Source organism: Elaeis guineensis, chromosome 13 (assembly GCF_000442705.2).
Source record: "Elaeis guineensis isolate ETL-2024a chromosome 13, EG11, whole genome shotgun sequence".
In the NCBI taxonomy this organism is placed as follows: domain Eukaryota; kingdom Viridiplantae; phylum Streptophyta; class Magnoliopsida; order Arecales; family Arecaceae; genus Elaeis; species Elaeis guineensis.
In genome coordinates this window covers 2,466,690-2,491,283 of record NC_026005.2, presented here as the reverse complement: position 1 = coordinate 2,491,283, position 24,594 = coordinate 2,466,690, and positions in this window count along the sequence as shown.

Here is a 24,594-nt window from a genome sequence, read left to right as displayed (position 1 = left end):
GTTGTATCATATTTAGATCTTAATGCAGGGTTAATTAGTATTAATTAATGAGATTAATTAATAATTCTGCTATAAAATAGTAATTTTAAAAAAAAATTAAAATTATCATTTTGCCCTTGCACTGAATTTTTGCTTCAGAGAGATCTTATTTTTATTTGTGCCCTTCGAAGCTCTACCAATCTGAAGATTGGATTTTTCATAGATCGAAAGATAATGTGTAAGAATAAGCTCATCAGAATATTTTTTATAGATAATTCTTTTCAAGATTTTTAGAATTCTTAGTATGGAGAGATCAGTATTTTACAAGATAACCTCAATCCTGTGGTCGGTATAACCTCAACCTAGAGGTCGTTATTTTGTAGAGCTGAAAAGATAATCTCCAACGTGAGGTTGATATTTATATGAGCTAAAATATAACCTTGATCTTGAGGTCGGTATCTGATAGAAATCAAAGATAACCTCCATCTATAGGCTAGTATTTGATAGAACTAAGAGATAATCTCGACTTTCATATCAGTATTTTATAGAACTGAAAGATAATCTCGACCTCTAGATTGATATTTGATAGAACTGAAAATAATCTCGACCTTCAGATCGATATTTTATAGAACTGAAAAATAACCTCAATCTTCAGATCAGTATTTTATGGAACTGAAAGATAACCTCTACTTTCAGATTGGTATTTTATAGAATTGAAAGATAACCTCGATCTTTAGATTGATAGTTTATAGAACTAAAAGATAACCTTGACCTTCAGGTCAGTATTTGATGAAACTGAAAGATAACCTTGACCTTCAAGTCAGTATTTCATAGAACTGAAAGATAACCTTAACCTTCAAATCAATATTTTATAGAACTAAAAAATAATCTTGACCTTCATATCGATATTTTGTAGAATTGAAAGATAACCTCAACCTTCAGATCGATATTTGATAGAATATTAAGATAACTTTGACCCTGAGGTCAGTTTTTGAGAGATCTTATCTTCATTTATGCCTCTTGAGGCTCTACCAATCTAAAAAAATAGATTTTGAAGAGATTTTATCTCTATGCCTCTCGGAGCTCTACCAATCTGAGGATTGAATTTTGAAAAAATTTTATCTTTATACCTCTTGAGGCTTTATCAATTCTGAGGATTGGATTTTGAGGAGATCTTATCTCTGTGCCCCTCGGGACTCGACCAATCATGAGAATTGAATTTTGAAGAGATCTTATCTTCATATCCCTCGGGGCTCGATCAATCCTGATGATTAAATTTTGAGGAGATCTTGTCTTCATGCTTCTCGGAGCTCGACCAATCCTGAGGATTGGATTTTAAGGAGATCTTATCTCTATGCCCCTCGGGGCTCTACTAATCCGGAGATTAGATTTTTATTAAGGAGATCTTATCTGAAAATTGGGTGTCTCACCTTCTGAGGAGCCTCTATTGAGCCTTTCTATTGAGGTTAGTTTTTTTATGAGCTAGGCCTTTGATGAGCCATTGTTGATCTTTCTATTGAGGTTAGTATTTTCATGGGCTCAGCCTTTATCCTTCTAATGAGGTCAGTTTTGTGATTAGCTAGACTTCCTGATGAACCTCTATTTAACATTCTCCTCATCTTTGGACTTGATACACTTTTGTTTCAGTTGATATGCCCAAAAACCCGTAGTCCTATAAGAAAGGAGTAAATAACAAATAGGACTTGAGAGCCTATTACCATGGAGGTTATACATTCTGTTTGAGAGCTTTTGGATTCTGTTGACTCTTTATTCTTTACCTCAGCTAGGGCTTAAGCTTTGCCTTAATTTGGGCTTGCTTTTGCTTTTTGTTGGCTTGATTTTGACTCCGATTCAGTCATGATTTTAGTTTCAACTTGACCTTATTTTCCTCCTTTGATTCTGCAAGAAGAAAAAGAGAAAGAATAGTAGATGGAAGCTTAACAGTTTTTTATCTAAAGTTTTTGTTGAAAAACTTGCGAGTTCTACTTAACTCCTTATTGTTCGGCTCGGGCTTGATCTATACTTTGGGTCACTTTAATTTTAGCTGGAGATCAGGCTTTCTCCTCCCCCTCCTCCTCCTCCTCCTTCTTTTTGGACCAATTTTTGATCTGGGCTTTGAAGACAACCACAGGTCTCCTTGGTGTTGTCCAAGGTTGTATGCATTTGACTGTATTATAACTTTTGCCTGGTCTTTGGTTCAATATGCCCCATGAATTCAACAAGATCAGCCTGTTACACTTCAAGAACCAGAGCAATCCAGCAATGTTCGACATCGAGAGGTGCACAGACACTAAGAGGGCTGTATTGGTGTCAAGAAGCCATTGATCGATCGCGCTGGCAGGGAGAGATGCATAGGAGTGCATGAGAGCACCATAGACCTTGGTCTAGCTGGGTTGGCATCGAAAATGGACACGAACATGCGGGTGGCCTCAATGAACCCTGATTTGTCGGTCTTGGCTCCGGGAGGCACGTGGAAGCACCAGAGATTTCAGAGAGGACCGTCCTGTTGGTCTTGGGCTCGGGAGGTGGAAGGGGGCGTCGAATGGATTTTGGTGGCAGAAAATTACCAACTCAACGAAGCTTGGTGCCGAGAGGCTCATGGGATTGGTGATGGTCGATATGGAGAGTGTTGGCATCGAAAAATTACTGACCAGGAGTTTTTTAATGTGGGAAAGCATACGGGAACATAGCAAATCCGGCGACAGGCGGAGGGAGTTGACATCGGTAAATTATCGACCTGGATTTTTTTCGTCAAGAGGCACAGGCACACAGCAAATCTGGCTACTATTGCTTTGAGGGGGTTTTGAGGCCAGTAAAATACCGACCTGGGATGCAAGCGCATTGGAGGTTCTGATGATGGCCGATTAGTCGATCTTGTCTCTGAGAGGCGCACCAAAATGCCATAAACACCGATGAAGGCCGGTCTTGGCTCCAAGAGGTGCGCAGAAATGCCATTGATGCCAGTGAAGGCCGATCTTGGCTCTGAGAGGTGTGCAAAAATGCCATAGATGCTGGTGAACATCGGTCTTGGCTCCTCAGGGTACGCAAAAATACCATAGATGCCGGTGAAGGCCAATCTTGGCTCTTGGGGTGTTTGGAGCCAGGCACGCATATGTGCGGCAGACCCGAGTGACTGTCGATCCATCGGCCTTGACTCCGAGAGGCACATGGAAATGTCAAAGAACCTGCCGATTGGATGGCGCTTTGACATTGAAAAGCTCAGAGATGCTGGGATCTCGCCAATCGGACACCACTTTGACATGGAAAAGCTCAAGGATGCCAGGATCTTGCCAATCGGATGATGTCTTGATGTCGGGAGGCCTATGGATGCCAGGAGGCCGCCAATTGGGTGGTGCTTTGACATCGGGAGGCCCATAGATGCCAGGAGGCATTGGGCGGAGGGGACTGGCTCTCCTCTGCCCTTCAGCCTTTCATCTTTTCTTTTTGGTTCTTTTTTTTTCTCCTCTTTTTTTTTTGACTTTCGTGCTCAAGAACTTGTTGATCTGAAAGAAAAGAATAGAATAATAGATGGGGTTTGAGAGTTTATTACCTAGAGGTCATGAATTCTATTTGAGGGCCTTGGAAAAAGAGAAAGCTGGAAAGGATATTTTTGCCCCTCATAATGTTCTCGAGCACCATGCCTGATCCTTTAATTTTTTGAATTGGGGATGTTATCACCTTACAGTATATGGGGGCCATCTCCATTAATATCATTAATTAATAATCAGAGAAAGTTGGCATGGTGTCACTTTGTTCATGGCTATCTCCATGTTCAAAAGGGTATAAAGTGACCAGATCACAAGGAGGCTTCTTCAGAGTCATCATAACACTCGTGGGGCATAGGACGAGAAGAGAGGGGAGGCATTAATGCCTCCCATCAAATCCAAGTGGTCCAGAACATGTGCATGGTGATTGGCATAATTCAAAAGTCTTCCGTCCCACGTCTCTAGTTGCTACTCTGCAACACATTAAAGTGAAAGTGAAGCTACTTCTTGCATACAAAGTTCAGAAAAAAATGGTGAAGGCAAAAAATTATTTTGTGCTCTCCAATTCATCATTTTTTCATAAAGTTTTTGGATGAGCTCTCCTTCTAGCGCCAATCTATTGCTGTGAGACTAAAAATCTCAGGTGGAGAGATCGGACGAAGCCATACTGGAGTGGCTGTAGCGATCTGATCCAAGTTTTCTTCAAAAAAATCTGCAAAATAAGTCAAAAATCGGTGGGGATCCTCCAATCTTTGACCCTCCGATGCTTAAATCAGTTGAAGCCTCGAGAATAAGAGGTGAAAAAGTAGAATAGAGAAGAGGAGGATTTGTGTGGAACTAGAATGTTTGTGTTTTGTGGGAGCTAGAGTCCCAGTGGTAGAGTCTTCCTCTAGTTTGAGCTTGAGATTTGCGAGTCAGAATTTATCTGAAGGATCCTCTAGCATTCTATTTATAGAAAGATTGATGAGACCGTTAGAGAGTTTGTTAGGCTGTTGGAGGAGTTTGTTAGACCATTAGAGGTCAGTTGTAAATGAGCTAAAGCATAGTTGTATGTATTAGCTAGAAATGAGGCCATACTTAATTGTATGTGCCAACTGAAGATGAGTTGTAGCATGACTGTATGTGAGATCGTGGTCAGTTGTGGTTTAGCTGTAGAGATTGTGGCGGGCTCTCATAGAATGATTGTTGCCGCTAATATGATGGCTCACCTTGATACAAGATCGAGATGAGATCAAGTATCATACGAGATCGGACGTCTCGGATATATGGAATACTTTGCTTGAGATCGATATTTATATAAGCTAAAATGAGTCAGATCAATATTTATATGTGTTGATCATGATACTACACCAGAAGTTAATCCAGGTAGCTTAGGTCGGTGTTTAGACGAGTTGGGTTGAGCCAGATTAGCATTCAACCTCCAATTCAGGTCGACATTCAGTCTTTAATTCAGGTCAGTCTTATATGAACTCAGCTTCTGGTTCAGGTCAGCTTTATATGAACGTAGCCTCCAATTCAGGTCAGCTTTCTTATGAGCTCAGTCTCTGATGCAGATCAGCTTTGTAATGAGCTCAGCTCGTTGAAATCAATTTTGGGTTGAACTCAGCTCATGATGGTCTCATCTTTCGATTGAGGTCGGTTTTATAGTGACTTCGACCTCAAGTTGAGGTCGGATTTGTAGTGACCTTGATCTTAAGTTGAGGTCGGCTCTACAATGAGGTGAGGTGGGATAACCCCTACAACACTTAAATATGGCAGTCAAAGGCTCATGGCTTGGCACGTGAGGTATTGTCCGTTTTGGCTCATGACCAACTTTAGGCTTCAGTGGGCCTTGGTCATGTAGAGCTTCACGATTTTGCCGTTTAAAAGGTACCTCACATGGAAAGGATGATCCCTTCTTATATAACACTTAAATATGGCAGTCAAAGGCTCATGGCTTGGCACGTGAGGTATTGTCCACTTTGGCTCATGACCATCTTTAGGCTTCAGTAGGCCTTGGTCATGTAAAGCCTCACGATTTTATCCTTTAAAAGGCACCTCATATGAGAAGGATGATCTCTTCTTATATAAGCTAGATTTTTCTTGACTCTAACCAATGTAGGACTAGTGATGCCCTTCCTTCTATAGTCAAGAAAAAATCTGTGTACTCCATGTATCTGTGTACTCTCACAGAGTGGTGTTTAGACAGGAGCCCCACGGTCTATCGAGGGTGATGCCCTCTTTTTAGAGTCAATATTGCATTCAACGGCTCATGGCTTGGCACATGAGGTATTGTTCGCTTTGGCTCATGATCATCTTTAAACTTCAATAGGCTTTAGTCATTTAGAGCTTTACTATTTTGTCTTTTAAAAAGCGTCTCACGTGAAAAAGATGGTCCCTTCCTATATAAGCTAATTTTTTTCTCGACTCCAATCAATGTGGGATTAATGATGTCCTTCCTTCTACACCACAATAATAATAATAAAGACCGATCTTATTCAGTATTCAAATTGCCAATTCAATGGATTCATATTAAAATATTAAAAAATAAAAATTATTTAATATATAATATAATCTAATAAGTAATACCATCCTTTGGGCCCGCTAAATGTCGGCGAGGCAAGAGCTTTCGTCGAACTCTATGATCGTCTCCTTGGCGAGCGGGTATAGTTCTGGCCACTGGATCTACAAGGCTAAATAGAAGGCTACAGGTGTAACAAACCCAATCCAGTCAACATGTACATCATAGTGGACATATGTTGTAAATTTCTCTAGATTCATTTATCAAAAGGTAATCAATAGATTATTGCCACAATGACTTCGGCATGTTTCCGCTATCTACTTAGAAGTTGGTGCACCAACACAACATAATTGCTAATATCAAAGTATTAGAAGATGCCCTAAGCTAACAAGCTCGGTGCTTCTTGTTAGGGAAAAGATGGGACAATACACAACCGAATGCAGAAGAGTGGCCTTGCATCTTGATATGGCCTAGACTCGTTACCCCAAAATTAAGGTCTGACAGCTCAACTCCTCATATTAGATGACGGTATATATCCTACGAAATCAACGGCCAATCAAATCTTTGAAATAATAAGCAAATAGCTGCGCCCAACATTACCTTAATCTCTTCAAAAAAAATTATTGTAATCGACTGGCAGATAAAATAAGTGCTCAAATCATAGTGCACTTGATAAGGTATATCTTTACCATCTCAATCAGCAAATAAACAAAAAGCTCAACTGCTTATTCGCTAATCTCATGTCTCAAACATGAAAATTTTCTTACTAACTTCTACAAATACTAAGCATAAGGAACCCTTAAGAATGAAGGGGAAAAACCTTGGAGATAATACTTCTCTCTTTTATATCTCCTATTTCCTCTCAAAATTATGTCTGACTTAATTATAAGAGGGTCTTTCAAAACTCTGTCCGACTTAAGTATCAAAGAACTCTCGCCGCATCTCTAATTATTTTTGTGGTTGCAACTCCACTCTAGCATCATACTATGCTCTTCTTTTTTCATCAAGCACAGCAACTCACTCGTCCATTCTATCAGATCGGATTTAGAGTGGCAACACATTTAATGGACATATTGAAAAGCTTAGGATTAGGTCAGGCATTCCTAAATGACAAACTTGACGAAGAACTGCAACTTATGGTTGCCAACAACTATGATTTTTTAACCATCCTGCTCCAAACTTACCGTAGCTTCTAGGCCACAAGCAACTAAGGATGGCAATTGATTGGGTATGGATCGAACCGATCAATATTCGTACTTATTTTATAATTAAAAATTTTATATCCTTATCCGCCATATATCCACTTCGTATTAGATTGGATTGGGTAGAGATGCAGATTAGGTTGTGTTGGGATAGGTTCCCATCACTTAGCCGACTATCCTAGCTTCCCATCTCCGGGCCGACTAAGAAAACTACACGGACTAACCGACAATCAATCCGGCTCGAACATATAAAGTTTCCCCCCAGCTGGATAGACGTCGGGTGTAGTCGCTGACATCCAGTGGGCTGAAGGTTGGTTGCCCCTAATCGGCACCATCCCGACTAAAATTAATGGCCGGTTAAAGACCGACTATGCCAATCAAAGATAAGGCACCTTAATAATTCTGTCCTGCCGACTCTGACAAAATGGACCTCTATCGATTAACTGAGCACCGAATATAACCATCATATGACCCTGACAGGCCACATCAAGGTCATATCAGTTAGGCACCATGCCCTGACCGACTAGCTGCACGCTGTGATGGGGTATTACAATCTCATTAAATACACTCTCAGGAGTATTTATTACGCCCCACACCCGATAGCGTCTGTCGTCGTATGCACATCGAATAAAAGGCACGCTCGTCGTTGGAATTTAAAGATGTCCATGCGGCACCATGCGACACCGTACGACAGGACATGATCGACATGATCGTCAATCCTCTCATCATTCATTTTATTCTCTCTATAAATAAAGATAAGTGGAGACCTCTCCAAATATGCATAGATGCACTATCTCAAAATCTAGAGACTCTGTCACTCTTTCTTTTGGGACCATTTACCGACTTAAGCGTCGGAGGATCTCCACCGGAGCCACCTCTGGCAGGATTTATTTTGCAGATCCTCCTTTTTTGGCATCAAGCGGAGCCCAGCACCCTTTTCCTCTAAACTTTATTATCATCCTTTATTTTGACCTTGACTGTGTGCACCTTCTCCGATGACGATATCACATTCATCGGCAATTCCATCGTTAATTGACAGGCGTAACTCTTAGTCGGCTTCTGACCGACTATCGATTACCCACTGGAGTAAGGCCGCAATAGTTTAGCACGTCAGGTAGGGGGTACCAGACGATCGAGCAGAGAAAATTTTTCTCTCTCAAGGACCTCCATGCCCAAGACAAGGGCCCAGAATAACTTTGCTGATTCAGTTCAACGCTCATCACGGTGTGATGCACCTCCGACAACCATGGAGAGCCAAGTCCTTCACGATCGTTGGTGACGATGGATCCTGCATTTGCTGCCCTCATGCAGCAGGTAAAAAGTCTGACGCAGGCTGTTCAAGGTCTCCAACAACAACAACAACAACAATGGCCAGAAGAGTTCGCAGCATGTGACGTGCCTTCTAGACGCAGCCACCAACCGTGATCTCTAACACACCACTCCACGCAGCATTTTCATTGAGTGAGTTCTTCGCTTGCCTGACAGCCATTACGTTCGAAGTCTCGACATGCTTCACATACGAATTTTGGTGATCATCGATCCCCATGTTCCCCTCGATGAACTCAGTACAAGGGGAAGAGGCCGCGATCCTCTTTGAGATCTTCTTCTTCTGCAGAAGACTCTACTCCAGGCTACTCGTGGTATCCTAATATATCACAACAATGGCTAGATAAGTATGATCGAAAATTGAAAAAGATAGATCGCCATCTAGAATGGCTCCAAACCAACCATCGCGACCCAATCAATGAATTCGACATCAGTATGAATCTGTCTTTCTCAAAATGGATCCTCAATGAGCCAGCTCTTAGTCAGTACAAAATATCATAAATCGAGCAATATGACGGCTCTACAGACCCACTCAATCATCTTGAAAGCTATAAAGCCCTCATGCTTCTACAAGGGGCATCTAACGCCCTCTTTTGCATTGCTTTCCCGATTACGCTTCAAAAAATTGCACGATCATGGTACTTGAGGGTACAGTCGGGAAGTATCAATTTTTTTGAACAGTTTGAGCAACTATTCGTGGCATATTTTGGTACAAACCGAAGAGTACCCAGAACTATTGACAGTCTTTTTTCTGTCCGCCAGTAGGATGGAAAATCTTTACGAGAGTTTGTGGTGCATTTCAATACCACCACCCTGGAGGTCAAGGACCTCGATGAGATGGCGACCATTGCAGCGATGAAGTGGAGACTCCAGAACTCCAAGTTCGTCTACTCTTTGGGCAAAATGCTTCCTCGATCCTACGTCGAACTCCTCGAACGTGTACAAAAGTACATCCGCATCGAGGAAGCCACGACTGATCGACACAAGCTCAAGAAAAAGAGCCAGAAGAAGAAGGCAAGGAAGAGAGGAGTCTCCAGAGAGCCCAGTCAGATCCATGCCGAAAATGAGGCTCCACCTCCCCAAAGAAGCCAAAAGCCCAAAAACTTTATGGGCAGGTATGACTCCTACACCCCATTAACTGCTTCTCGATCGCAGATTCTGATGGAGATAGAAGGAGAAAGCTTCTTTCGTCGACCCCCATCAATAAGGATAAAATCTCGTGATCAGAAGCACTACTGCCACTTCCATCACGATCATGGAATGACACAGAGGAGTGCCACCAACTGAAGAACGAGATCGAGACCCTGATAAGATGGAGATATCTTGAGAAGTACATGTAGGAGCACCCCGCACAGCTACCTTCCGATCTATCTCATCCAGAATCCAAAGAGCAGACTCACGTCTAACCAACGACAGACATGATCAACAAGATCTCGATGGAACCATAACTCCGGGGGGCAGACAACTGCAGAAACACTTCCAAGCACCAGTATACCGACAACGATATCATTTTTACTGCAGCAAATCTATGAGGAGTCCAGACTCCTCATAATGATGCTATAGTCGTATCAATGACAATTATCAATTATGCTATAAAAAGATATCTTGTCGATAATGAAAGTTCTACTGATATGATTTTTTATAATTGTTTCTTTCGGATGCGATGGCTTTCTACTAAATTTTTCAAATCCATTAATGTTCCTCTAGTTGAGTTTATAGGTGACTTGATCAAAGTGAAGGACGAGATCGAACTCTCCATCATAGTTGGGCAACCACCTCAGCAATCAATCGTTCACCACAACTTTCTCATAGTCTGAGTTTCGCCCACCTTCAACATCATTTTGGGGTGGCCCGAATTGAATGCATTCCTAGCGATCGTCTCAACTCATCACCTACTCGTATGCTTTTCGATAAAGAATGGATTCGATGAGATGTGAGGAGACCAACAGTTGGCTCGACAATGTTATTAACCACTATCAATGAAAAAAAATCAGCTGAAACTCTTCTCATCGACAACGGACTAGATCAGAGAGAAATTGAAAGTCAAGGAGAACTCACAAAATAGCTCATCTCAATTCCCTTATTCGATGGAGATCCGAATAAAATCATTCAAATTAGATCCTCACTGAGCAAGAAATTGGAAGAGGAGCTGATCGGCTTTCTAAAAAGAAATACTGACATCTTTGCATGGTCTACCTCTGACATGTCGAACATCCCTCCAAAAGTTATTATCCATCGACTAAACATTGATCCCAATCACAAGCCAGTAAGACAAAAGAAGAGAAGCTTTGCTCCAATATGACAGAAGGCCATTAATGAAAAGGTTGACAAGTTATTGACAACCGACTTCATCCGTAAGAGAATATCTCTCCAGTAATTTCTGACATAGTTAGAAGAGAATGAGATTCTCTCGCAATGGATTCCTTTTGGAACACCATAGCATAATGGTGTATCGAAAAGGAAGAATCAAACTCTGTTAGATATGGTTCGATCCATGATGGCTTTGCAAGTCTGTCGATCTCTTTTTGAAGATATGCACTCGAGTCGGCTTGTTATATTTTTAATAAAATTTTGAGTAAGTTTGTAAGTAAAATACCACATGAGATGTGGACAGGATGTAAGCCAACACTCTCTCACCTTAGGGTTTGAGGATGTCCGACTTATGTCAAACATCTAAAAACTGACAAGCTTGGACCTAGATCTGACAAGTGTCTATTTATAGGGTACCTAAAAGAGATCAAAAAGTATTACTTCTACTTTGCTGACAAACAGAAGGTATTCATCAGCAATAGGCAGCCTTTCTAGAAAAGAAGTTCCTTGAAGAAGGAACTAATGCCTCAAAGATTAAACTTGATAAAATTCGATCGATAGAAGAACCGACATAATCTAATAAACCCATTGAGTTAGACTTGATTAGATCAAATCTAGAACTAGTTGTAGAAATATATTTAAGAAGATCCGATAGAGTATCACGTCAATCGGATAGATACTACGATTTTTTGGTCCAAAACAGTAATCCAGTTGAACTCGATGAGAACAATGAGGATCCGATCACTTATATGGATGCGATATAGAGATTGACTCCAATAAGTAGTTGAAAGTCATGAAATCTAAAATAACTCCATGAAAGTCAATAATGTATGGATATTGGTAAATCCACTTGAAGGGGTAAAATTCATAGGGTGTAAGTGGGTCTTCAAAAGGAAGAGGAGCACAGACGAAAAGGTGGAGACCTATAAAGTTTGTTTGATTGTCAAGAGATATCATCAGCATTATGGCATTGACTATGATGAGAAAATCTGTGGTAATGCCCAAGTCCATTCGGATCATGCTTGCAATAGCAGCACATCTGGACAATAAAATCTAACAAATGCATGTGAAAATAGCCTTCCTAAATGGAGAGATGAAAGAAAAAGTGTATATGATACAACCAAAAAGTTTCATATCCACAGATGAGTCAAAGTTGTGCAAACTTCAGAGGTCCATTTATGAACTTAAGCAGGCATCTCAAAGTTGAAACATGTATTTTGATAAAGTGATCAGAACGTATGGCTTCATTAAGAATGAAGAGGAACCCTGCATATATAAGTAGATTAATAACTCAATAATAGTATTTTTTATTTTATATGTGAATGATATTCTCTTAATCAGAAATGACATCCCTGCATTACAAGGAATAAAAGTTTTGTTATCATCTCAGTTCTCCATGAAGGACTTGAGAGAAGTATCCTTCATCTTTGGGATGAAAATCTATAGAGATAGATCTAAAAGATTGTTTGGATTATCCCAGTCGACATACATTGATACTGTACTGAAAAAGTTCAGCATGGAGCATTTTAATAAAGGCTATCTTTCGATAGGCCAAAAATTTTTCTCTCGAAGAGTGATTGTTCGACAACTCCTTAAGAGAGAGAACGTATGAGTATAATTTTATATGCTTCGATAGTGGGATCTATTATGTACGTCATGATATGTACGCGATCGGACGTGGCATACTCACTAGGGTAGTGAGTAGATACCAGTCCGATCCAAGTGAGAATCACAGGAAGGTTGTAAAAATTATCCTTAAGTATTTGAGAAATACTAAGGATTAGTGACTTGTTTATAGAGAATCTGACTTAAAATTTATGAAGTTTACAGAATCTAATTTTCAGTCGGATCACGACGACAGTAAGAGCATGTCGGGATATATTTATATCCTGAACGGTGGAGCAATCTACTAGAAGAGTTTTAAACAGCATACTATGGTTGACTCTACTTGCAAGGCAGAATATATCGCGATATCTGATGCTGCGAAGGAAGTTGTGTGGTAATAAAAATTTATCAATGAGCTCAAAGTGGCACCCTCCCTTGGTGGCCCTGTCTTGTTGTACTATACAGCACTGATGCCATTGCTCAAATGAAAGAATCGAAGTCACATCAGCGGATCAAGTACATTCTGCGTCGCTACCATCTAGTCCAAAAAATTATGAATCGAGATAATATTGACCTTTAGAAGATTGATGGAAAGAAAAATCTGGCCGACCCATTAACTAAAGCCCTTATGGTAAAGGAGTTCAAAAATCATAAAACAAATATGGGTATATGATACTGTACCAATTGATTTTAGTACAAGTGAGAGTTGTTGAAAATATATCCAAAATCAATCATCGGTCTGTTGATGGTTATGCTATTTGATGTAATTATATATGAATTAATTAAAAAATATTTATTTGATAATTTTTATCATAACTTGTACATCTTCTATATCGAACGTTTGTATTATGATGAAAGTCCTTAGGATAATTTTAAATTAATAAAGAAAGATTTATCGTTTAGTCTTTAAATGAGTTCGTGATCAAATGATATGCTATTATTAGGACGATAGACATATCAAGTGTAGGTCATTGTGTGCCATATATCGTTGGTTGTCCTTTTAACCAAAGAGCATGGAGATACTGGTATGGCATACAAGTGAAATGTAGGAGTACATTTCACTGAACATGACCAACTCCGAAGTATTTTGCTGTCAAGAGTCACTCCGAAGGGATATGGTATAAGTATCTCTCTGACCTGAGATCACCACGATGACTTACAAGCAACTCACTGTGCTTTAGTGCCAGACTATCTAAATTTTTAATTCAGGATCAGAAGATTTCTGGACATAGTCAAGTACTTGTGAAATTGATGAGTGAGTTAAGATAGAATTGACCATTCCAAGAGATTAGAAAGAATGCTTTGTATTTCAATTTTATAAGACCTTGGCCAGGGCAATCCTTGTGAAGAGTCACAGGATTTATTAGGTTGAGACACATAATATATGTACTATTAAGAGTTAACAATTTAAACTCTAAGTCATCCTAGCATCATAGGTCAAACGGATGAATTATATGGTAACTATATCCAAATAAGTTCTTGAGTGTTGATTTGCATACATTCGATCTATCCGGACATCGGACATCATTGCTAGATGGTTACTTTGATGGGTACAAAAATCAGTTCTTATGCTATCGATGTAGATTCGAACTTATGGGATCACACACATTAAAATTTTTCTCCGATCACATGACTAATCTGAAGAGTTTCAGTGGACGGAGACTCTGTAGAAGAGTTCCAATGGATGGAAACTCTAGAGAAGAGTCCCACTAGACTTGGACTCTATCATTAATGGAGGAATAATTAGTGATTAGATCACTAATTAGCTAAATTTGATTGAGCATTAAAGTTTAGATCAAATCTGATTGAATTTGATTCAATCAGGTCAGAACAGATTAGGTTATGAGATGACTTTATCGGTAAGGGAGAAATGATCCTGATTTGATCGGATCTATGGCATAATTAATATATTAATTTAATCAAATTTAATTGAGATTATAGGAGTCTAATTAGATTAGGTTCATCATATTTTATTTGGATCTAATTGGATTGGATTTGAAAGAAATCTAATTGGTTAAACTCTAGAGTCCCAAATGAGTGGGACTCTCTTCCTTACGCCACTTTAATTGTTTCACACATTTTTTCACCACACAAAATTAGTTGGTGTATGAGAAAATAGAAAATAATATTTCTTATATTGCTCATTAAGGATAAGAATTAGTTGGTTTTGATTTGAATTCAAAATGATTTGAATTTCAACTTAAAAAATTATCCATATCCTTCCAAACGTTGGTTGTTTTTGAAGGAGCTCATTGTGTGCGAGAAAAGGAAGTCTTTCTGATAGTTTTTCATATCCAATTTTCTCTGATAAGTCTCTCTTTAAGTCATAAGGGTGAGAAAAAGTTATAGTCAAATTAAAATTCAAAATGATTTGAATTGCAACAAACACCAGCCCTTATCCTATCTTATCTGGTTTATATGACAACCATAAAAAGGCCATAATTTTGTATGCCAAACAAAGAGAGCTTTTCACCATGAGATATCAGAGAGAAAGAGGGTTGAAAATACTTCTTTGGGGCATAAGGTTTGGGTGGGTTTCCTTCTTCCTTAGCGTGAACAAAAGAAGAGATCGATCTCCTCTCGGGTGAGCGACCTAAAACTATTCTAGGATTTTGGGTGAGAGAAAAATCAAAAAAAGAGAGTCTTCATTAGATTTTTTCTCCACCATCCAGCATACCTTTTGATCCATCTTCGACATCGAAAAGGTCCGAGATGATCAAAGAAAAAGATCAAATTAGATCTGTTATCAGAAGCTGACTGCGCGAGCTAGCACTCGCACAGAGGGCTGATCGGTCCGAGGACTTCATGTGGACCATTCGTAGAGGTCGGATGCTTGTGCGGCTATGAGTGACTAGAGAAGACTTTCAGATCTATATTCTCAATTATGGAGATTGACTACTCATGCTTAGGTATTGGGTTTAGAATCCTAAAAGTGATGGATTAGATCTATCACTATTTGCTATTCTTGCTCAAACACTTGTAATATTAGATTTAGATTTTTATGCATATAAATTTATGTTATAACTCTATTTGTAGAAGTTTTAAAATTAGATCTTATACTTATATTTATAGATTAAATAGTTTAATCTAATATTCTTTCGTTGAAAATTTTAAAATGCATGTATGAAATCTCTACACGATCCTATAGTGGTATCAGAGTCAGGTTGCTTATAACATGAATTTATTCTTGCATATAATCGATTTTAATTATTTAGATTAGATCTAAATAATTAGTCTAGCATCTGAGTAATGTAGTAATCTAATTGGATAGATCCTCATAGCCATTTGGTCATAGGAGAAATCAGGGTGTCACAACTCTATTTGCCCATTCGATGGGATCTCCTATGACGTGTAGGGATGCTGCGCGATCTTTTCTATGATGATGAATAATAAAAAAAATTAAAATTTTATTTTAAACTAAAATAATATATATTAGATCTAAAATTAGTATTTTGATCATTAGATGATTGATTGTGAAAATATTTTATAAAATTAAAAATTATTTTCAAACATCGAATCTGAATCCATGTCAGTCCAAAATTTAATTAAGAATTTAGCGATCTAGATTTGAGAATCAAAGATCTAAGGTATTAATTTCATAATTCATGGGTTAATGGGTTAGCTCGAGTCAAGTCCATTTAACTGGGTTAGACCTAGGGTTAGAAATCATTGATAATGGATCATGTTAGTAATTGATCAAATCTAATTACAAGTTAATTCTAATTAGGTCAATTTCTTCTCTTGATCAATTTCAATAGTTATAGTTGGTCAAGTCCATGTCTTTGATTAGACCAATATAGACTTTGATCGTGGCTCCATGATCGAATCCAAGTCTATAAGTTGATCAAATTGAAAATAACTAACTCGTTGGTGTCTCAGGTAAGTATGGCAACTTTGATCGGTGGTCATTAATTGAGAGCTATTCGTATAGATTAAATCTATGCCAAGTTAATGGCATATCTCTTCCATCGATCTCACTTATCTGACCAATATGATGAATCATATTTTAATTAGATCATTTAATGATTGGGGTTGACCCATACTAACTAGAAAATCAGTATGATTGATTTAGGTATCCTTAGTTCAACTTGTCTTGAATCTTCTTTATAACTTGATGAAGTCAGTGGAAGGATTCATGACTAGTTGGCTGGACCAGCTTATGTCTGATCTTCTTTAATCTGACTTAGTAAAGTCAGTGGGAGGATTAAGATTAACTGATCAAGTTTCTTCTCATCTCTCAATTCAACCAATTAAATTTTTTAAAATTATTAGGTCTTTAAAATAAAATAGTTATGGTGATAACTAGATCATAGCCTCTCATTAAGTTAGATGATAATAAGTCCAACAGTTTAAATGATCATTGGACTCGCCACACGCCTGGTGCTCATCTGGCTGTCCGAATTATCATTCACAATATGTGGATTTAGTTATCTTTCTGATGATGGTCAGGTTGGCCGAGCTACACTCGGGCCTGATTACTCATTTGTCAGATGCACTAAATTCTGACATGTTAATGGTTGGACCTAATCAGAACTTTCAGTGGAGGCACCACACACTTGCTGAAGAGGTGTCTGGGACAAAATTGAATGCTAAAAATTATTTGATGAAATAATTGATTAAGAACCTACCCATGGGTGCACAAGGGTTGGTCAAGCCACACTCAGGCCCATGTGCAATCCTGTGGATTCTAGTACCTACTAAGAAATTAGTATAATTTCTCGAATTGAAGATAAAGGCTATCAATTCGAATAAAATAGTGAAAGAATCTTTAGACTAAAAATCATATCTTTAGGCTTAATCAATTCATATACTAATTAGATTTTGATTTTTCTTTTGCAGTTTTGGCCACCATCTTGTTGCTCCGATCACTATTAGATAGTGATAAATTGATGGGATCAAATTTTGGCTCAAAATAGTCCTAGAGTATGAACGGATCTTATATGTATTGACAGATCCGGCACCCGAGGAGCCAGCTCCGAATGCACGTAGCACGGTCAGAGATACTTATCAGAAGTGGCTCAACGATCGAACTACGATTCATTGCATTATGCTGGTGACAATGAATGATAAGTACAGTCATCATTTCGAGAATGCTCAGCCATAAGACATATTACAAATATTGAACGATCTTTTGGTACACCCGACGATGTTGAGAGGCACAAGACTAGTTGTGCCATCTTCAATATTTGAATGAGAGAAAGAACATCAGTCACCGATCATGTACGGTATATGATTAAAATGATTAAGCATTTAAGCAAGCTTGGCTTTTTCCTGCATGAGCAGTTGGGGAAAGATGCCATTCTGAACTCTTTGCCTAAGTCCTATCTCCATTCCTTACTCATTTTCAAATGACAAAGCTTGCGGTCAATTACCATGATTTACTGGGATTACTGCAGAATTTGAGAAGGATCACCAGCTCTAAAAGGATTCGGTGAATATAGTGGGAGGATCTTCTTCTAGATGTTGACCCTTTAAGAAAGAGTAGAAGAATAAAAAGAACAAGAAAAGGATGCAAAGTGCTGGGGCACCCAAACTTAGTCTGACCAAGAAAGCTAAATCCAATCAGAGTCAGACGGAATGCTTCTATTGCAAGAAGAAGGGGCACTGGAAGAAAAATTATCCTCAGTACATTGCCTTCTTGGATCAAAATAGATCGAGAAAGAAGCAAGTTATTACTGCACAAGATAATTATATGATAACACTTTGTAATTTCTTAATTTGTGATTCTACAATCTGGATATTAGATACCAAAAGTTCTTTTAATATTTGCAATTCGTTGTAGGGTCTGCAGGTCAGTAGGAGATTTGAAGAAGGCAAAAAATTTCTCAATATTGAAGATGGAAGATCAGTTCCAGTTCTAACGTTAGAAATTATTAAGCTTGTATTCAAGTCGAATATAATTGTTCTTAGTAAATGTCACTTTTGTCCTTCTTTTTTATTGAACATTATTTCTGTAGGCCTCTTGGCCATGAACGATTATGAAATTTTAATAAAAAAAATAATTTTAATATCATTATGAATGATGTTAATGTGATGAATGGACAGTTGAACAATGATATTTGCATATTGTCATGATCTATTAGTGTAATGTACACGTCTAGCAAATGCCCTAGAATTAGTGATGTCGTCGATATCTATTTTTGGCACTGTAAGTTAGATCATGTTAATAAGAACAGAATAAATAGATTGACATAAGAGAAAATCTTCGAAGTCAGTGATTGTGAGTCACTTCCAATCTGTGAGTCTTATTTTCTTGAAAAAATGATCAAGTCATCTTTTACTGAAAAAGGTGAGTGAGCTAGTGAAGTTCTAAATCTCATACATACTGATGTATGTGGACTGATGAACACTAGTGTCAGAGGTGGATATAATTATTTCATTACTTTTACAAATGACCTATCGAGATATGGGGACGTCTACTTAATGACGCATAAGATAGAATCGTTTGAAATGTTCAAACGATTTCAAAATGAAGTAGAAAAATAAATTAAAAAAAATATTAAAACTCTTCAATCTGATCGAAGAAGAGAATACCTCTCCAGTGAGCTTCTGACATACTTAGAAGAGAATGAAATTCTCTCGTAATGAACTCCTCCTGAAATACCACAGCATAATGATGTATCGGAATGGATGAATCGAACCCTGTTAGACATAGTTCGATCCATGATGGGCTTTGCAAGTCTGTCGATCTCTTTTTGAAGATATGCACTCAAGTCGGTATATTATATTTTAAATAAAATTTTGAGTAAGTCTGTAAGTAAAACATCACATGAGATGTGGAAAGGACGAAAGCCAACACTCTGTTACCTTAGGATTTGAGGATGTCCGGCTTATGTCAAACGTCTGAAAACTGAAAAGCTTGGATCTAGGTCTGCCAAGTATCCATTTGTAGGGTACCCAAAAGAGACCAAAAGATATTACTTCTATCTTGCTGATGAACAGAAGGTGTTTGTCAGCAATAGGAAAGTCTTTCTAGAAAAGGAGTTCCTTGGAGAAGGAACTAATACGTCAAAGATTGAACTTGATGAAGTTCGATCGATAGAAGAACCGACACAATCTAATAAATTAATTGAGTTAGACTTGATTAGATCAAATCCGAAACTTGTTGTAGAAACATATTTAAGGAGATCTAGTAGAGTACCGCATCAATTGGATAGATATTATGGTTTCTTGATCTGCAAAAGTGATCCAGTTGAACTCGATGAGAACAATAAGGATCCGATCATCTATATGGATGTGATACAGAGGTCTGACTCTGATAAGTAGCTAGAAGCTATGAAAGTCAATAATGTATGGACATTGGTTGACCCACCTGAAGAGGTAAAATCAATAAGGTGTAAGTGGGTCTTCAAAAAGAAGAGGGGCGCAGATGAAAAGGTAGAGACCTATAAAGTCTGTCAGATTGTCAAGGATTACCGTCAGTATTATGGTATTGACTATGACGAGATATTTTCTCCTGTGAAAATGTTCAAGTCCATTCGGATCATGCATGCGATAGCAGCACATCTGGACTATGAAATCTGACAAATGGATGTGAAAATAATCTTCTTAAATGGAGAGCTGGAAAAAAAAGTATATATGATACAACCTGAAAGTTTCATATCCACAGATGAGTCAAAGGTGTGCAAACTTTAAAGGTTCATTTATGGACTTAAGCAGGTATCTCGAAATTGGAACATGTATTTTGATAAAGTGATCAGAATGTATGCTTCATTAAGAATGAAAAGAAACCCTGCATATACAAGTGGGTTAATAATTCGATAATAGTATTTTTTATTTTGTATGTGAATGATATTCTCTTAATCAAAAATGACATCCCTACATTACAAAGAATAAAAGTTTGGTTGTCATCTCAGTTCTCCATGAAGGACTTGGGAGAAGCATCCTTCATCTTAGGATGAAGATCTATAGAGATAGATCTAAAAGATTACTTGGATTATCTCAGTCGACATACATTGATACTGTGCTGAAAAGGTTCAGCATGGAGAATTTCAAGAAAGACTATCTTCTGATAGGCCAAAAAATTTTCTCTTGAAAGTGATTGTCTGACAACTCCTCAAGAGAGAGAGAGCGTATGAGTAGAATTTCATATACTTCGGTAGTGGGATCTATTATGTACACCATGATATGTACACGACCAACGTGGCATACTCACTAGGGTAGTGAGTAAATACCAATCCGATCCAGGTGAGAACCACTGGAAGGTCGTAAAGACTATCCTTAAGTATTTGAAAAATATTAAGGATCAGTGGCTTATCTATAGAGAATCTGACTTAAAACTTGTGGGGTTTACTTATTTCAGTTTTCAGTCGGATCATGACGACAACAAGAGTGTGTCGGGATACAATTATACCCTAAATAATAGAATAATCTGCTGGAAGAGTTCTAAGCAGCACACTATGGCGACTCTACTTGCGAAGTGGAATATATCGCGGCATCCAATGCTACGAAGAAAGCTGTGTGGTTACGAAAATTTATCAACGAGCTCGGAGTGGCACCCTCCCTTAATGGCCCCGTCTTGTTGTACTGTGACAACACTGGTGCCATTGCTCTAGCGAAAGAATCAAAGTCCATCAGCGGACCAAGCACATTCTGCATCGCTACCACCTGATCCGAGAAATCGTGGATCGAGATGACATCGACCTTCAGAAGATCGATAAAAAGAAGAACCTAACCGACCCATTAACTCAAGTTTTTGCAGTAAAGGAGCTCGAAGATCATAAAATGAAGATGGGTATATGATACTGTACCGATTGACTTTAGTATAAGTAGGAGTTATTGAAAAATATATCAAAAGTCAATCGTCAATCTGTAAATGATTGTACTATTTGATGTAATTGTATATGAATTAATTAATAAAATATTTATTTGATAATTGTCATCATAAGCTTGCACATCTTTTATATCGAATGTTTGTGTTATGATGAAAGTCTTAGAACTATTTTAAATCGATAAAGAAGAATTTATCGTTTAGTCCTTAAATGAGTTTGCGACCAAATGATATGCTATTACTAGGACGATAGATATATCAAGTGTAGGTCATTGTGTACCATATATCATTGGTCATCCGCTTAACCAAGGAACATGGAGACACTGGTGTGGCATACAGATAAAATTAGGAGTATATTTGATTAAACGTGACCAACTCCGGAGCACTCTGCTGTCAAAAGTCACTCCGAAAGGATATGGATATAAATGTTCCTCCGATCTGAGATCACCACGGTGACTTGCAAGCAACTCATTGTGCTTTGATGCTGGACTGTCTGAATTTTTAATTTAGGATCAAAAATTTTTGGACATAGTCAAGTACTTGTGAAGTCGGTGCATGAGTCAGGACGGAATTGACCACTCTAAGAGATTGGAGAGAATGCTTTGTGTTTCAATTTAGTAAGACCTTGGTCAGGGCAATCCTTGTGAGGAGTCACAGAATTTATTAGCTTGAGACATATAATGGATGTACTGTTAAGAGTTGATAATTTAAACTCTAAGTCATCCTAGTCAAAGGAATGAATTATATAGTAACTATATCCAAATAGGTTCTTGAGCGTTGCTTTGCATACATTCGGTCTATCCAACGTAGGACACCATTGCTAGATGGTCACTCTGATTGGTATAGAAATCAGTTTCTGTACTACCGACTTAGGTTCAAACCTATAGGGTCACACACATTAGAAGTTTCTCTCCGATCACATGACTAATCTAAAGAGTCCCAATGGATGGAGACTCTAGTAAAGAGTCTTAGTAGATGGAGACTCTAGAGAAGAGTCTCATTAGACTTGGATTCTATCATTAATAGAAGATTAATTAATGATTAGATCACTAATTAGCTCAATTTGATTGAGCATTAAAGTTTGAATCAAATCTGATTGAATTTGATTCAATCAGGTCAGATCAGATTAGGTTATGAGATGATCTAATCGGTAAGAGAGAAATGATCTTGATTTGATCGGATCTATGACTCAATTAATTTGTTGATTTGATCAAATTTAATTGAAGTTGTAAGAGCTTAATTAGATTAGATTCATCATATTTTATTTGGGTCTAATTAGATTGAGTTTGAAAGAAATCCAATTGGTTAAACTCTAGAGTCCAAATGAGTGAGACTCTCTCTCTTGCGCCACCCAAATTATCTCACACCTTTTTTCACCACACAAAATCAGTTTGTATATGAAAAATCAGAAAATAATTCTTCTTTTGTCGTCATTAAGGATAGAAATTGGTTGGTTTTGATTTGAATTCAAAATGATTTGAAATTTAACTTAAAATTTATCCATATTCTTTCACATGTTGACAGTTTTTGAAGGGGCTCATTGTGCGTGAGAAAAGAAAGTCTTTCTGATAGTTTTTTATATCTAATTTTTTTGATAAGTCTCTCTTTAAGTCAGATAAGGGTGAAAAAAATTGAGTCAAATTGAAATTCAAAATGATTTGAATTACAACAAACTCCAGCCCTTATCTTGTCTTATATGGTTTGTGCGACAACCATAAAAAGGTCATAATTTTATGCATCAAGCTAAGAGAGTTTCACTGTGAGATACCAGAGAGAAAGAGGGTCAAAATATTTCTTTGGGGTGTGAGTTTGGGTGGGTTTTCTTCTTCCTTGACGTGAACAAAAGAGGAAACCGATCTCCTCTCGGATGAGCGACCTAGAACTATTCTAAAATTTTATGTGAGAGAAAAACTAAAGAAAGAGAGTCTTCATCAGATTTTTCTTCACCATCCAGTATCTCTTCTAATCTATCTTCGACATCGAAAAGATCCGAGATGATCAAAAGAAAAGATCAAATCAGATCTGCCATCAGAAGCCGACTGCGCGAGCTAGTACTCCCGTGGAGGACTAATCGGTCCGAAGACTTTGTGTGGACCATCCATAGAGATCGGACACTTATGCGGTTGCGAGCGACTAGAGAGGATTTTAGATCTATATTTTAATTGTGGAGATCGACTACCCATGTTCAGGTATTGGATTTGGAACCCTAGAAGTGGTGGATTAGATCTATCACTAATTGCTATTCTTGTAATATTAAATTCAGATTTTTATACATATAAATTTATGTTATAAATCTATTTATAGAAGTTTTAAGATCAGATCTTATGTATGTATTTGTAGATTAAATAGTTTAATCTAACATTCTTTCGTTGAAAATTTTGAAATGCATGCATGAAACTCCTGTGCGATCCTACAGTGTCTTCCTTTCTTTAAAACCCTCAAGCAAATAAAAGACTTCACCTAGATGGAAGAGTGTCAAAAGTCCTTCGACAAGTTGAAGCAATACCTCAACTCTCCTCCACTTTTAACGAAACCCAGCACCGACAATGAATTACTTATGTATGTAACAACCACTTCTGAAGCCATCAGCACGGTGCTAGTCCGAAAAGAAGATAAAGCACAAAGGCCCGTCTACTATATAAGTCAGGCACTGCATGACATCGAATTAAGATATTCCAAAATTGAGAAAGTCATCTTTGCAATCGTGACTACTATTCATAGTTACGGCCCTACTTCCAGGCCCATTCAATAAAAGTTCTCACCGACCTCCCACTAAGGTCTATGCTTCACAGATCCAACACCTCGGGGAGAATGGCAAAGCAGGTGGTTGAGAACCACCTCACTGAGTTCAACCTTTCTTTTGTCCTAAGAATATTAATAAAATCCTAGATTTTCATTGACTTCATCATTGAATGTACCCCAATGGATAATGGTCAATGATCTCAGGCCTAGCCTAGATTTTGCATGTTGTTGGAGCTTCAAATGCTCAAGAATGCAGCATGGGCCTGATTTTGATTAATATTGATGGGATGGTAACCAAATATGCACTTCGATTCACTTTAAGGCTTCAAACAACCAAGTGAAGTATGAGGCCCTAATAGTCGGACTCAAGATTGCTAAGGATCTCGATGTCAAGCGCTATGGATATTCACCGATTGCAGCTCATCGCTAAACAATCCAACGGAGAGTATGCGGTCCGAAACCTTATTCTCTCTAGATATCTACAAAGGCTTAAGTCTCTACAGTCATATTTTGATTACTTTAAAATTTTTCATATCTCTTGCTCTGAGAATGCCCGAGCTGACTATCTATCCCATCTCGCCACCTTTGATTGCAGAGACCTTAAAAAAATCTTCATCGAGCATCTCGAGAGCTCGAGCATTGACTCAAGAGAAAGAAATTCATCAAATTGAAGTC